The sequence below is a fragment of the Apteryx rowi genome, unplaced genomic scaffold, assembly GCF_003343035.1.
Source record: "Apteryx rowi isolate R43461 unplaced genomic scaffold, aptRow1 scaffold_78, whole genome shotgun sequence".
NCBI classification, from domain to species: Eukaryota; Metazoa; Chordata; class Aves; order Apterygiformes; family Apterygidae; genus Apteryx; species Apteryx rowi.
In genome coordinates, this window is record NW_020451071.1 from 1,590,598 (window position 1) to 1,603,762 (window position 13,165).

At 40.2% G+C, this 13,165-nt stretch overlaps 2 long non-coding RNA genes across 3 annotated transcripts; one reads left to right on the top strand and one right to left on the bottom strand.

Moving 5' to 3' along the window:
* Nucleotides 1-3,263: 3,263 nt before the first annotated feature.
* Nucleotides 3,264-8,345, top strand: LOC112976930. 2 transcript variants are annotated; one of them, XR_003257231.1, is made up of 5 exons: nucleotides 3,736-3,780; nucleotides 4,045-4,259; nucleotides 6,192-6,262; nucleotides 7,069-7,422; nucleotides 7,521-8,345. It is a non-coding gene; the product is annotated as an uncharacterized LOC112976930 (long non-coding RNA). The 2 variants fall into 2 exon arrangements; XR_003257230.1 differs by having other exon boundaries at nucleotides 3,264-4,259.
* A 2,051-nt stretch (nucleotides 8,346-10,396) lies between these two features.
* On the bottom strand, nucleotides 10,397-13,124 carry LOC112976921. The gene is made up of 2 exons (XR_003257221.1): nucleotides 12,645-13,124; nucleotides 10,397-12,543 (listed from the first exon to the last, which is right to left on the bottom strand). It is a non-coding gene; the product is annotated as an uncharacterized LOC112976921 (long non-coding RNA).
* Between the last annotated feature and the right edge of the window lie 41 nt (nucleotides 13,125-13,165).

The window sequence follows — 13,165 nt, forward strand, 5'->3', positions numbered from 1 at the left end:
AGATGCTGAGTGGTTTATCTTACAAACCATCAAACACATATTTGAGTATTTTTGCCCCATTTCTTCATAAATTAAGAGCTGCAAAGAAGTAGTTAGTTCTCGTTAGACTAAAAGGTATATAGAAATGGATGCTATTTCTAGAGGAGAGGTATTTGTCACTTACTGCAAAGGTTTGAGGACTCGGCTCACAGCTCTTACGCTATTGGCCCTATTTCTCTGGTTTATATTTTGAATTTGCAAGTCACAAACTGAATAATGCCAAGTAAGAGAAAGGAAAATTTTTGTGTGTGGAACAGCGTGATGCTCCCATGGGGAATTGGCTTCCTCGGCTTATCAGAGTTTTCAGGCATTGGCGACCCTCTGAGTGAGAAATGGAAAGAAGAATGATAAGCCAGATTCTCCGACAGGCACGTGCAATTAAACACATATTTGAATATGCCTTATTTATGCTTGTAAGAAGTTATCTGTATTTCTCTCCTGAAGGGTTTGAGCCTACTATGACCTTTTTAGCAGTTCCACAGGTTTCTGCCCTCTTAAGGGGCTTGATTAGCTTGACCTTGCTTTGATCTTTTCTAATGGTAATGTAGCCCCTGACTATAAACTAGCTAGAACAGATTTGAGCCTGCTGTGGGGCAAGGCATGTGCAGTAGTTAGAAGTTAATGGGAAAAGTATCAAAAGTATCAGCTAGATGCAGGATATACATATAATGCAGGGTCTATGTATGAATATGGAGCAAGAAGGTGAGAAGCTGATGCAGGATATACATATAATGCAGGGTCTATGTATGAATATGGAGCAAGAAGGTGAGAAGCTGAGTGTATTTACTAAAGACTTTTGACAGCATGTGTTTGAGGCAGTGGCTATGATTCACATCTTCATACAAAGCTTCTCACCCACTTAAAAGTCATACGGCTGTAAAAATGGCCTGTTGCTTATTAGTGTAATAAAAATCAGCAGAAATGAAATATGCCCTAATGACTTGGTTTCATTATTTAAACTTGAATCATACTTCCTTGGTGGAGATAACATATTTTGATGTCCCATGTGATCATTCATACCATTCATGTGTTTTTATTCAAGGACACTTGTGCTGCAATCCTAATTTTATGTGTAGGTGGAAAAGTTAATCTGGTTTTGTAGTACTTAAGGTTGTATTATTGTTCAGCTTCCCAGATAACAAGAGAAGTCTACATTCATAAACACATGTCTTTCGGTAATAGCCAAAATGGTTCAGATATACTTTTGTTGAGTAGCTGGGGAAAAGTCAAAGAGGCATAGCTGTGGTATAAAATTGCAAAATGAAGGCAAGAAGTAGATACAACTCTGTGGTTCATAGCTTATTTAAAAAATGAATGCAAGATGGTCAGTACAAGCAGTCCTAAAATCTTTTCATTTGGATTAAAGAATTAAAAGAATTGGAATATTGCAATTAGCAAATTTGCTAAATTATTAGCAGAGAACAATGGGTGCAAGTAGCCCATCCTATTTCAGTAGTTCAGTCCTATTTCTGTGGCCAGGAAACATGATAAGATTAAGCAAATGGGCCACTCTGCTATAGGTAATGGAAAATGTTGATAGACAGTTTTTTTTTCTATAATATTAATTGATTTTTCTGAGCACAACCTTTTCTAATAAGCATCATCTCAAGAAACTCTTTGGCTGTATATCCCAGCCAATGGCAGATCATCCCATTAGTGGGAAAATGCATATAACCACCTAGGGAGTTTCTTTACAAGGAAACATTGGAAGACGGGCTGAACAGAGCCCCATCTGTTATTCAAACCAGTTAGAGGTTTTGACTATCAGTGTATTCTGTTCAACCACAGAAAGGCTGCTCCAATAGGAGGTTCCCATGACTGGGAGTTATATCAGAAATGTCACCGCTGTGGCCAGAGCTCTGTAGAGAGACCTTTAAAATCTCTGCTTTCACAGTCCTTGCCTAGCCGGGTYGCTCTGAAATGACTGAATACTGAGCTGAAGGGCAAGATGGCTACTGATAAAAGTGATACAGTGCAACAGACACGGTATAAAATATCCTAGACACAGTGAAATCGGGCTTCACCCCGATTAATTTGTTAATAAAACAATGAATTGTAAAGGCAACTGGAGTGTAAATGACTCTGAGTTAGGCAATAAAAAAGACTTGATGGATGTTGGAGCGTGGCCAGTCTACTGGATCCTTAATGAAACGATGCATCCTAGAGTCAGTGGGAGCTTTCTATGTTGCTATGATGAAGGAAAACGTCCCATGAGCCTATCGCTTACTGGGTTTTCATGAATCAAAGAGGTTCTGGCTGATGAAGATGCACAAAGATAGCTAATGCAAGATTAGCTTGAACTCAGCCAYGTTGGTAAGTGGTATGTTTAGAGGATAACCATCAGGAATTTCATAATTCTTCAGAATTATCTCCTAAACAAATGGCTTAATTTTTAGGGCCTCTGAATGCAACAGGGAAGATACATAGCCCATTGAACATCATCCATGCAAAGCAGCAAATACACAAGTTCTCATAGAATGCAAGGTGGTCTTTCAGATGTTTTTTCTTTTGATGTTTAATACTCTAAAATGCAGTGGAAAGTGGGCACAAGTAGCTGAGAGCAAGCCTGTTATTTAGTGGAGAAAAGTTTTAGTCCAGAAAAGATGAAGCCGTTCCCAGGCTGGCTTTCCCTCAGGACAAAATAGCCTCAAGATTGTTTTTAAGACTTTACAGAGACTACTTGCCCAGACTTGCAGCCAAAGCAACTCCCGTTACTTGTTCTCTTGAGGGGGTGAAAAAAAAGCGAGATGGGAATGGGCCCCTGAACACAAATACACACACACACAGAGGCAGGGTCACATCTCAAGCTGGCATTGCAGCTAATTCACCCAGACAGTGAAGTGCCCTTGATTCCAGAGGCAGGATAAGCACAAACAGCTTCGGTGTTGGGCTGCTGCAGGAAAACCAGGCTAAGCTCATGCCTGTGGCAGATGTCTCCTGAATGTTAGCTGCGGCAGAGAAAAAGCACACTGCCTGCTGCAGATCCTGGTAGTATCCTGAGCAGGGSCTGGCTCTGAGCTGTAAGGTGAAACCCAGTCGTTCTAAGAATACATCTCCAAGAAATCCCTATTCTCTGGGAAAAATTAAACATGTAAATGTTCTAACAAGGACCTTTTGGCTTGATGATCAATGACCTACATGTGGAACCTGTTACCAGTCCTCTTGCAGCTTCCGATGGATCAGAAAAGGAAGGTATGCCCCATGGTACATCCATCCCAAAAAGTCAGAGGGCCTGAGCTATGACGAGTCACCACATAGGACACAGTCCCACTGATCTGTGGCTAGACCAATGCTCCAACCTGCAAAAAGCATACTGGATTTGGATTCCAGAAATAAGACTGTTGCATGGGAAACGTGAGCCATCCTTTTCAGCACAGTTTGTAAAAGCAGCAGCCATCTGTTGGGGTTTAGAGAAGGTTGAGAAACACAGGATGTTTACTTGTATTCAGGTGWGCAGTGGATGTGCCTTGTATGAGCAAACTTGTTACAATACTAATAAAACAACTGGGACATTAAGCTCAAGAGAAAAGCTCGTTATATCTAGTAATTGTATAAATTGAACTTGAGCAAGATAGAATGCTTTATATACATAGGTACACATACATATAGTCACTTAAGTAAAGGGTCATCAGAAAATAAGTCAGACAGAAATTTGGAACAGAGTACTAACTTTGAGACTAACTTGACTGCTTTCCTAGGTCCTCTATGGAAATTGCTCTCCAAAGAAATAATCAAGGAAAGGTAAGACAAGGAAAGTTCCAGTTTAAAAACAACCTTATATGGCTAAATTATGAGCTGGGGATAATTTGGATAAACTCCTAAAAGGGAAAAATTAAGGGGTCCCATTCATGGGAATTTGTCATTACTGGCAAATCTGAAATATTGGTGGATATAGAGTGTATTGAAGACCTCTAAAGATAAGAYGGAGGCGTTCCCATGTCACGGGCAGTGAACACCAAGACCATGTAAGGCCCTTGAGAGGGAACCAGCTTCAGTTGTCTTCAGTTTTAGGAAGATGTCACCCACAATGTGAATAACTTCATCCTGCTGTGAATGTTGACCTCCAAAGGGAAAAAAATTCCCATGAGAGTTCAAAGGATGCGAACAGACTTCTGCAAATGCTAGGAGAAAGAATCCAAGAAGTTCCCAAAGATGCAGATGGAGATGCTGGCAAACAGCATTAGCACCAGCTAAGGTTGTTTTTGCCAACAAAGGAAAAGGTATAGTAAATCAAATAAAATTTAAGCATGTAGGAGCAATAGATGTCCTACTTTTTTCTGCAAATCTGTTACCTTTTTTTCCTTCGAGAAGTTAATAAAGTATTATTGTAAACAGTTGAAAATTCTTTGAGAGAGCAGACTACCTCACTTATATTTCTGTCTAATGGGTTGAATAAGCAGGTAACATTTCAGATGGCAAATACTTTTGCAACTAAACTTAGAAAAAAAAAAAGAAAAGATTTCTGCATGCATGGCATTCTGGTTGAAATATCCTGTAGATAATCATCAGCAGAGCTGACAATAATTAGATGATTTTTTTTTTTTTTAAGAAACAATTTCAATGGAATGACCGGCAATAGTACCATATGAAAGCTTAGGCATGCATATTTGTTATAATTGTGTCAGTTTGTTACAGAGGAGTAGCGGATTGTGGGGAAAAGGAAACAAAAAGTTGCTTATATGTATATATTAAAACAGTGTGCTATGTGTGACGGCATCAAGAAGTATGAGGAACCTGTAACATATATTCACTAGTTTGTATTAGAATGGTAACATGTAACTTCATACAAAGTCCCAAAGAAACATAGCTGTATCATACTGGGAAAAGGACTTCAGTGGATTTCAATGAGTGTGGAATTACATTTGATGGGATTAGAACAGTTTGAACGTCAAGGAATGACATTAAGATATTTGGATCAAAAATAGTGTACTTTGGAAGTAAGTTAGTAACTCAGAATGTTTTATGTAGATGAGAAAATGTATTTTCATATTTTCCAGGATGTGGCTTATGTAACAGTTTAAGGAYCAAAAGGAAGTTGCAATGAGTTTAGAGAGAGGAACCGAAGACAGTAATATGAATTTGACCTAGGTATAAATCAATGAGAAGACAAACAGCTTTTCTAAGAGAGGACTCAGGCACTGAACAGTGTTGCCCTTGGAGTATCTCACATGCAGACTATGAGACGATAAACTTTCAAGAACTAAGTTCTACAAAGATTAGAGGACTAAAATTTGTCTCAGCAGCCCATTATGAAAACCCAAGAATTGTAAGACATAAGAACTAGTCTAAAACAGGCTTGTAAGGAAGTCTGTTGGAGGGGCTCTCTCCTTGGCTATTTGTGTATTACAGTCTCCCTAAATTAGAGTTTCATCATCCAATGTATTTTTGGTGGGACTTAAAATACATGCATCTGCTTACATGTAAGAATTCACCTAGAGAGAAAGACACATATCAGAACTAAACATGACTCAGAATTGCACAATTATGTTAAATATTTATTTATTCAAGACGAGCAAACAGGCTATGTGATCTGATTTTTATCATCTGCATTTGAGCTGATGTGGCTCAAGTGGGAGCCACTATTTCTTTGAATGTACTAAATATAGCTTAGAATGAATTTTCTAGAGGTGTCTGGTGCCTCTTAGTTACAGCAAATCATGTTTTCAGCTCCTTCTTGCATTCTCTTAAGAAGGAAAATCTTTTTTTTTTTTTTTTTTTTGTCTTCCTCTCATTCAAGTCTGTTATTGATTCCTGCTATAAATCCTTCTGGAACCCACCTGATATTGGGTGATGATGTTGGAAATTCTATAAATATGGGGACTTGATAGCATATAAAAGTAGCAACTCAATGATGATACCCCAAATCCTATCCTATCACACCCCAGATTTTGTATTGGCTCAAATTCTTCTACAGTTATTGAAGTATCTTAGCTGTATAGACTTCTACATGGAATAGATTTTTAAAGTTGATAGTGGTGCATTTTTATTTAGTGGCAAATGAAGTTCTAAAACCTATTAATACATTGTATATGTAATGTATTCTACAATTATGGTAGCCTGTTAAAGAGCAAGGGCAATTTGTTCCCCTTGGTGTCCTTGGGCATCTGGGCATCTCTTTTTGAACTTGTTTATACTTTTTGTCTCTGTAACAGGATGTGAAAGCGTGTAATATTTCATCTTGCCAGATAACACAAGAATGAATCATACAAAACAGTTTTGAAAAGTAAGTCAGTCATGTCACTCATTCACCATCTCTATTCCATCCAATATACTGACAGACTTCTATTAAATGCAGCCCCAATTTTTTTTCCTCCAAGCTCAGGACTTGCAGTGTATTAACTCTCTCCTTATGTGGGAATTGTACCTAATCATCTTCTTTCTTGGCCTTCTCTATATTCCTTTTCTTAAATACAGTGTATACCAAATTGTGCAGACTTGAAGGATACATGCTGGATTTGTACAATAGTATAATGAAGTTTTCCAGTTTATTCTGTATTTCTTTCCTAATCTTAACATTCTAGTCTCTTTTGGTCAGCCATCAAGTACTGGGAGACTTGAATGCTCTTCCTTTTCAGTGTTTCCAAAAAAGGAGTTCTATCAATATTCTCATTTGAAGTGAGATGTTCTAGTGTCTTCAGCTAAGTTTTTAGACTTCTAGCACTTGCACAGAACACCATTTTTGTTCTGATTATTTTTGTGTGGTCTGCTTAATCAGAGTATTGTTTAGGCAGTTCTTTGCTATTTTCTATCTAAATTAATCACTTTGTCTTTTTCTTTTTTTGGGGATACATAGTTTTTCTTATTTCCACTTCAGTACCTGTCTCATCTGAAGACACACCCCTTCTCAGCTGTCATTAATATGGTGTCTGTAATTCCTGCATGGTGTCATAAAAACCTACAAGCCTGCCCATTCCTGTCATTTTCTCAGTGGTGAAACTATCCTATTTCCTCAACCCTGACAGTGAATCTGGGAGGATTTCAGAAAATGCTCTCATAACCCTTTTTTCCCTGTTCTTCCTATTTCAACAGGATTCATGCAGACTCCTCTCCAAAGTTTCTGTAAGGTTCCTGCCAGGGAACGGACAGAGCGTTGACCACCTCGCATCCCTACTGCTAATGGCCAGTCCCCACTTACAGTGAATGTACTGYGGAGGGGACTCCTCGGACCACTGTGAAAGAGTCAAGGAATGAGCTAACACAGTGTGGACATTCACTAGTCCAGCTCTTGACCTTTTACTATAGCTATAGCCTGAGAGACTAGCAACCATCGTTTTCTCAGATGTAGGAGTATCATTGCACCATCCTCACTGGTGCAATATACTGACTGGCTGTACGTCCAACATTAAGGCCTCTGCCAGGCCTCAGCAGGATGTTTTCTCTCAGGTGAGATCACTGCTCTAAGGAAAACATCCTCATTATAAATGGTATTTCTCATATGGAACAAAGGCATTTTGCTCACCTGTTCTCTTTCCTTTCTCCAGGCTGATGCCCTGCTGAAATAAGACCTTCACTGTAATCCCATCTCCAGTCTAACATGTTGTTACCAGTTGTTCCATATCTTGCTTTTCCACTCAAAGAAACCATATTTTATGGCCCCCACCACCAACAGTCTCTGAGGCTGCCTTCACTGCATGCAGCCCTCAGTGAAGAAAGCTCATCCTCCTGCTAGATTTCTGTCTCTGTTGCAGTTTAGTTGCAGCGTTCTCCCCCTCCCTGCCATGACTTTGTCTATTTTCCTCAAGACTTTAGGCTGCAAAACACACTGCTCGCTCTCCAAGTCTTTGTTTTGCTCAGCGTGAGGGCACTGGGGCTCATGCAGCAGACTCCCATGGGGATTTATGTTTATACCTGTGACTAACGCAGCCACTTCTTGCCGACTAGTTTTGCTCCAGACTTCTCTGACTGTTCAAAAGCTCTRTGCAAGTACCACAGGCACCTGCACAGCCCCTTCCTCTGCCTGGCTTCACGGTACAAGTTTGGGAACCCATTAGCACTTGCATTTTAAACTTAGTTAACTGCTGCTAGGCTCCACCAAAGTTAAGTATTCCCTATAATACTGAGTTGAGCTACAGAATATAAAGGAGCACTTTAATTTGCTATCATTTGAGAGCTTTAAATTGAAAGTATCTACTAGGTTAAAGCTGTACTTTGAGATAAAGAAGATAAAATAAACTGAATAAATAAAACAGGAACGCTTGCTTGTTCTCTTTTGCAACAAAACTCTTCTTACCTTAGTCTCAGTCCTCAGGGTCTCTGTACTTTGGGAAAAATCTCATGTGTATCAGCTGCTGCTATTATAGGTTATTACTGGCACACACATGTAAAATATTTACATGATGATAATACCCTACAGGCAGGCTTCACCTCCACGCAAAGAGAATCAAAAAGACACGAAAAGTTGATAACCAAGAAAGATGTACCAAGCTCGGGAAGGAAACTGGTACGTAACTCACTGGAGGTGTGGGAAGTACAGCTGGACACCTTCATGACCCACTGATATTTTATCCATTTTATTTGTTTTGGAGCATGATGATGTAGGAAGCTGGGCTGCAGGAGAGGATTTTTGACCTAAAATAGCAGCTCACCTGAAGCGGATGACTTAATCTGGGGAGATCATAACAATATATACATTTGTTTCTAATGCATTAAATGCAAAAATACCTGAGATGAGGAGACTTTATTAAAAAGTAAAGAAACTGATTAAAGAAGATCTTGTTTAATTGGGGATTCAGACATACTGCAGTGGTACAGGGGACAAGGTAATGCACAGCGTGATGTTCCTTTTCCACATGTACTTTTGACCACCCTGCAGAACCTCGTGACAAGAGAAAAAGGAAGCGCTGGAACGGGCAGGTCGGAGGCAGCTGGAGAGGGGAGGCAGCCTGCAGAAAACACGGCAAAACCTGACGATGGCAGAGGTAACAGGCTGTTAAGGAAAGTTAACAAAAAATGGAAAACTATGCTAAAACGAGCTCCAGGGGCCAGATGGCAAGTTAAGAAGCTGGGGGAGGGGAAGGATTCAACAAAAGAAGGACAAAAAAGTGAACTGGGGAATAAGCGAACGCAGCATTGTGTTAGGAGGAGGCAGCTAGCCAGCTGCAGAGGCGAGCGAGCTCCTAGTTATCTCACCGTGTTGACTACAGAAACAGACTTCAAATGACGCAGTGTCTATAAACAGAGGGGAGGAATTAGTTCCCGTTCTGGTAGTTGTGTCTATGACCCTAAAAGCCTTGTGGCGTGCATGCATCAGGAATTCAGTTCCTGAGGGCACCGGCAGTGCTACTGCGTAGCTGAGACAACTCTGAGCAGTAGCAAAAAGTCCATAGAATAAGCACTTGCTTATTACTGCAGAAATTTGGTACTGCAATTATAAATGTTGCTCATAAAGTTGGATACACCATTACTCCAAACAAATGTAGAACATAAGAATCAAGGCACTTGCAGTGTTAACAGACTAAATAGACTGTTTCTTCATCAGATATGAATTTGATTCAACAGTAAACAAAAGATCTCAGATTGTGCTGTTTCAATCATACTGATGGAACCGGACAGTTACTTTGATGAACTATTCCACTGTGTTCATTCTTGTTAAAAGATGTATCAGAAAAGCCTTGTTCACATGCTGATTTGCTTCTTCAAACAGCACTGCTGTTTCCTCCATAACATTTTCTCTTTCTGGTCTTTTCCCTGCTGGTCTGAGTAATTAGTTCTCTGGGGATATCAAGTCTTTTCTTGCTTACTAGCATTGGAACAGGGAATATCTGAACTAATCCCATGGTACCAACGATAATGCTTCTTTTGACATATAGSAGATCCTTTATGGAGCATTATATGACCCTTACTGTGGACAAACACGTCAGATGTAGTATGTGAGGCATTTACAAGCTCCAGCTAAATCAGTTTATGTTTATCACTCAGTAGAGCAGGACTTTCACAGTGGTATCTATTTAGCAATCCCGCCTGATCAAAGTTTCTATGTAAAGAGCAGAATGCCAGTGTGGAAGTGAGCTCTATACTTGTGCTTCTGTGGCCATAGCAGATGATCTATGGTTTTGTATGACTTCAGTCATACAGAAAAAAAATGCAAAACAGAATAAATCTGAGAGTTACCAGGACAGAATCTGCGTTTTGGAGGCCTCCTAACTGCTATTCTGGCTCTGGGGGTGCCAAAATGGACAGTGAATAGCTAGCGAACATGAAAATTCTTAAGCTATTTTTAAAAATCCCTTTTGAAGAACAGTAAGGTAGCGCAATTCTGAAAAGAATATTCTTGTCTTGTGTCAATGATCACATGGAACGTTGGAACAGAAGTACTAAAACGTGTTTAGTCCCACTTGGACTCATGACAGCAGAGGAATAATAATCAAAACAACTTTTATTATTGTCGTCATCATTTTTAGACCTTCAGGAAGGGTCGCAAGTATTGTATGCATGCATGTTTACAGACAAGCCTACACACTTATACATAAGATGTTGGTAATATGAACTTTGTTTGACGATAGCTACATATGTTAGTTTGCAAGAATAAAAGTTATCTCCATTTATTTATTTTTATTTCTTCTCCATCACTGCTTGGGATTCATGTAATCAAATTCTGGTAAAACAATAGTAAGTTTTACAAAATATAGACCAAACAGAGAAAGTAGGAGAAGGACAAGTAGCTGTGCCCCTCTGAAATATTAGCAGTTTTACATTCAGATCTTCTGTTTCAGTCTTAAATTTCCATATAGATGGAAGTGAAGTGACCAAAGTGCAAAAGAGAAAGCAACCTGGAAAAAAGGGAAAGCAATTGTGGAAAGACTGCTGGCCAAATGATAAAGTAAGATTTTTGCTTATTCACCAAAAAACCCCTATATTTTCCTTAAGATGTTAATTACCATACAAACATCACCAGATATAAAACACATAAAAATGCTTTACAGTCAAGATGGGCAAAAACATACTACATACAGCATTTTTCTTATAAGAAATACACTGAAGGCATTATTTATTAACTTGTTAGCATATACTGGAGAACCAATTCTATGGCTATTTTATAAAAGTAGAATGAAAAGTGAAAAACTGTGTGTACGCAGGATATAGTGAACTTGGTCTGATTTTTCTCTCTTCTACCATGACAGTTATTTTAATGATGAATTCCCAAATCACATGCTTCAGTTTTAGATTTTAAAGTGTTTTTGAGCACTTTTTGAGCTGCTCACTGCACTCTTCAGATCAAAAGAAACACACAGGACAAAGAATAAAATTGAGTATTAGAGTAAGACATCAACAAATATAACTAAGTAGAATTAAGTATGTGTAATAAAGCAAAATATGTGGATCTGCAAGTTCAGTCCCCCATTGACCAGGGGCAAGAGGAAGTTACAGAGTTCTTGCCAAATTTTACCTTATGTTATCATAAAAATAAACCACAAAACAAACAAAAAACCTGATCTACATTCTTTGGTGCAGACCCCTGCTTGTGGATGCATTTAGATTATTTTAGCTAAATTGGTTTAAGAAGATTTAAAGTTTTAAATATATACAAATATTTACTGTTCTCTTCTCTTAAATTAGAGTTACAAAATCATTCTGTTACTTCGGCACAGTTCAATCTCAGTTTTGTTTTTTAAATTACAATTCTTTCTTCTGAGAAAAGCAGCTGGTTTACAAAGGATGATAAATTTAAGTTTTCTGACTTAAAAAATAATCTTGTGGAAGTTTATTTTAAAAGATGCTTTTAGTGCTTGATTGTCCATCTTTCCAGTAATAAAAATGAAGCGATTAGAGCTGTTCACTAAATAATTTCCCAAGTAGTACTGTCCACTTGAGAGGGAAATGACTGGCTTGGTAGATCTGGGTAGATCTGCAGAAATGGATGCTGGGGTAAAACAGGTCAGCAATACTGTGAAAAGATCACATTGTCTCAGAAGTATTTGCACCGGCACGTGTAAGCAGGAATGCAGTCTGTGACAGGCGCGACACAACAGACGCAGTTGTCGAGGCCTCACCTGCAGCACCGTGTCCAGTCTCGGGTGCTGCACTTCCAGAAAAATGTGAACCATTTGGGGAGAACACAGGGGGAGAAGTAAGCATGCAAGTGCAATAAGTGCAACACAGAAGGATGGACTGAAAAGAAGCAAAATTGCTTAGTCTATTGACAGTAAAATTTAGGGGAAACATGCTTCTTTAAATACGCAAGAAGCGTACTCAAAGACGCGAGGTAAAACCGTTCTTCATGACCACTGCAGCTATACTTCAGTATTGGGAGTTTTTATTCTAGCGAGGGAGTTCCAGGTTCCTTTGATGGCCAAAACACGGGCTGGACCAGGGAACTTACCTGACCGAAAATCAGTAATTTTGAAAGTAGCTTCACGACAGCTTAGATCAATCTCAGTGGAGCCTGCCCAGTCCCAGCTCCTGCATTACGGGAGCAGCGAGCTGAGCCAAGAAGCTGAGCGGGCTAAAAGCTAGCGACCTTTTTGCAGGATTAGTGGCTTTCAGAGGGTTCACGCGTGCCAGGGCCTGCACGAAATGGAGGGGGGGCACGACTGACCCATCAAAATAACCAGCTGTCAAGCTGCCCTTATTGAGTTAATTTCCAAAAAAAAAAAGAAATACAATACATGAGGGTTTGTGTCCTATCGCGGCGGCGCTGCAGCTCGGATGATTTTCTGTTCCGCCAGGATCACAAGGAAAGCAGCGGTTGATATTTTTAAGCACAGCCGTCATATTAACTTCTTTAGCTGCATTTTGAAAGAAAAAAAACCCAAAAACCCCAACAAGGCGCCGTTCAAGTAAATAAAAAGCAGCTTACGTTACTTCTCAGTCTCATTTACCACGGCTCATTTTGCGGGCCGCGTTTGCATATAAACACAACCCAGGGAGAAAAGAAGAGGAAACGCGAGCGGGGAGCGAGCGGGGAGCCCCCAGCCAGGCCGCGGGCACAGCCGCCGCCGCCGCGGACCAGGCGAGCGCCTCCCCGCTCCGCTACGCGCGGGGCGCCGGGTCATGAAGCGACGCTCCTGGAGGCGGTTTAATTTCTCCCGAGACCCCGCGGAGGCTCGGCCCGGCGCGGCGCGGCGGCAGCCGCAGCGCTCCCCGGGCCCCGCGGCGGGACGGGACGGGACGGGACGGGCACTTTACC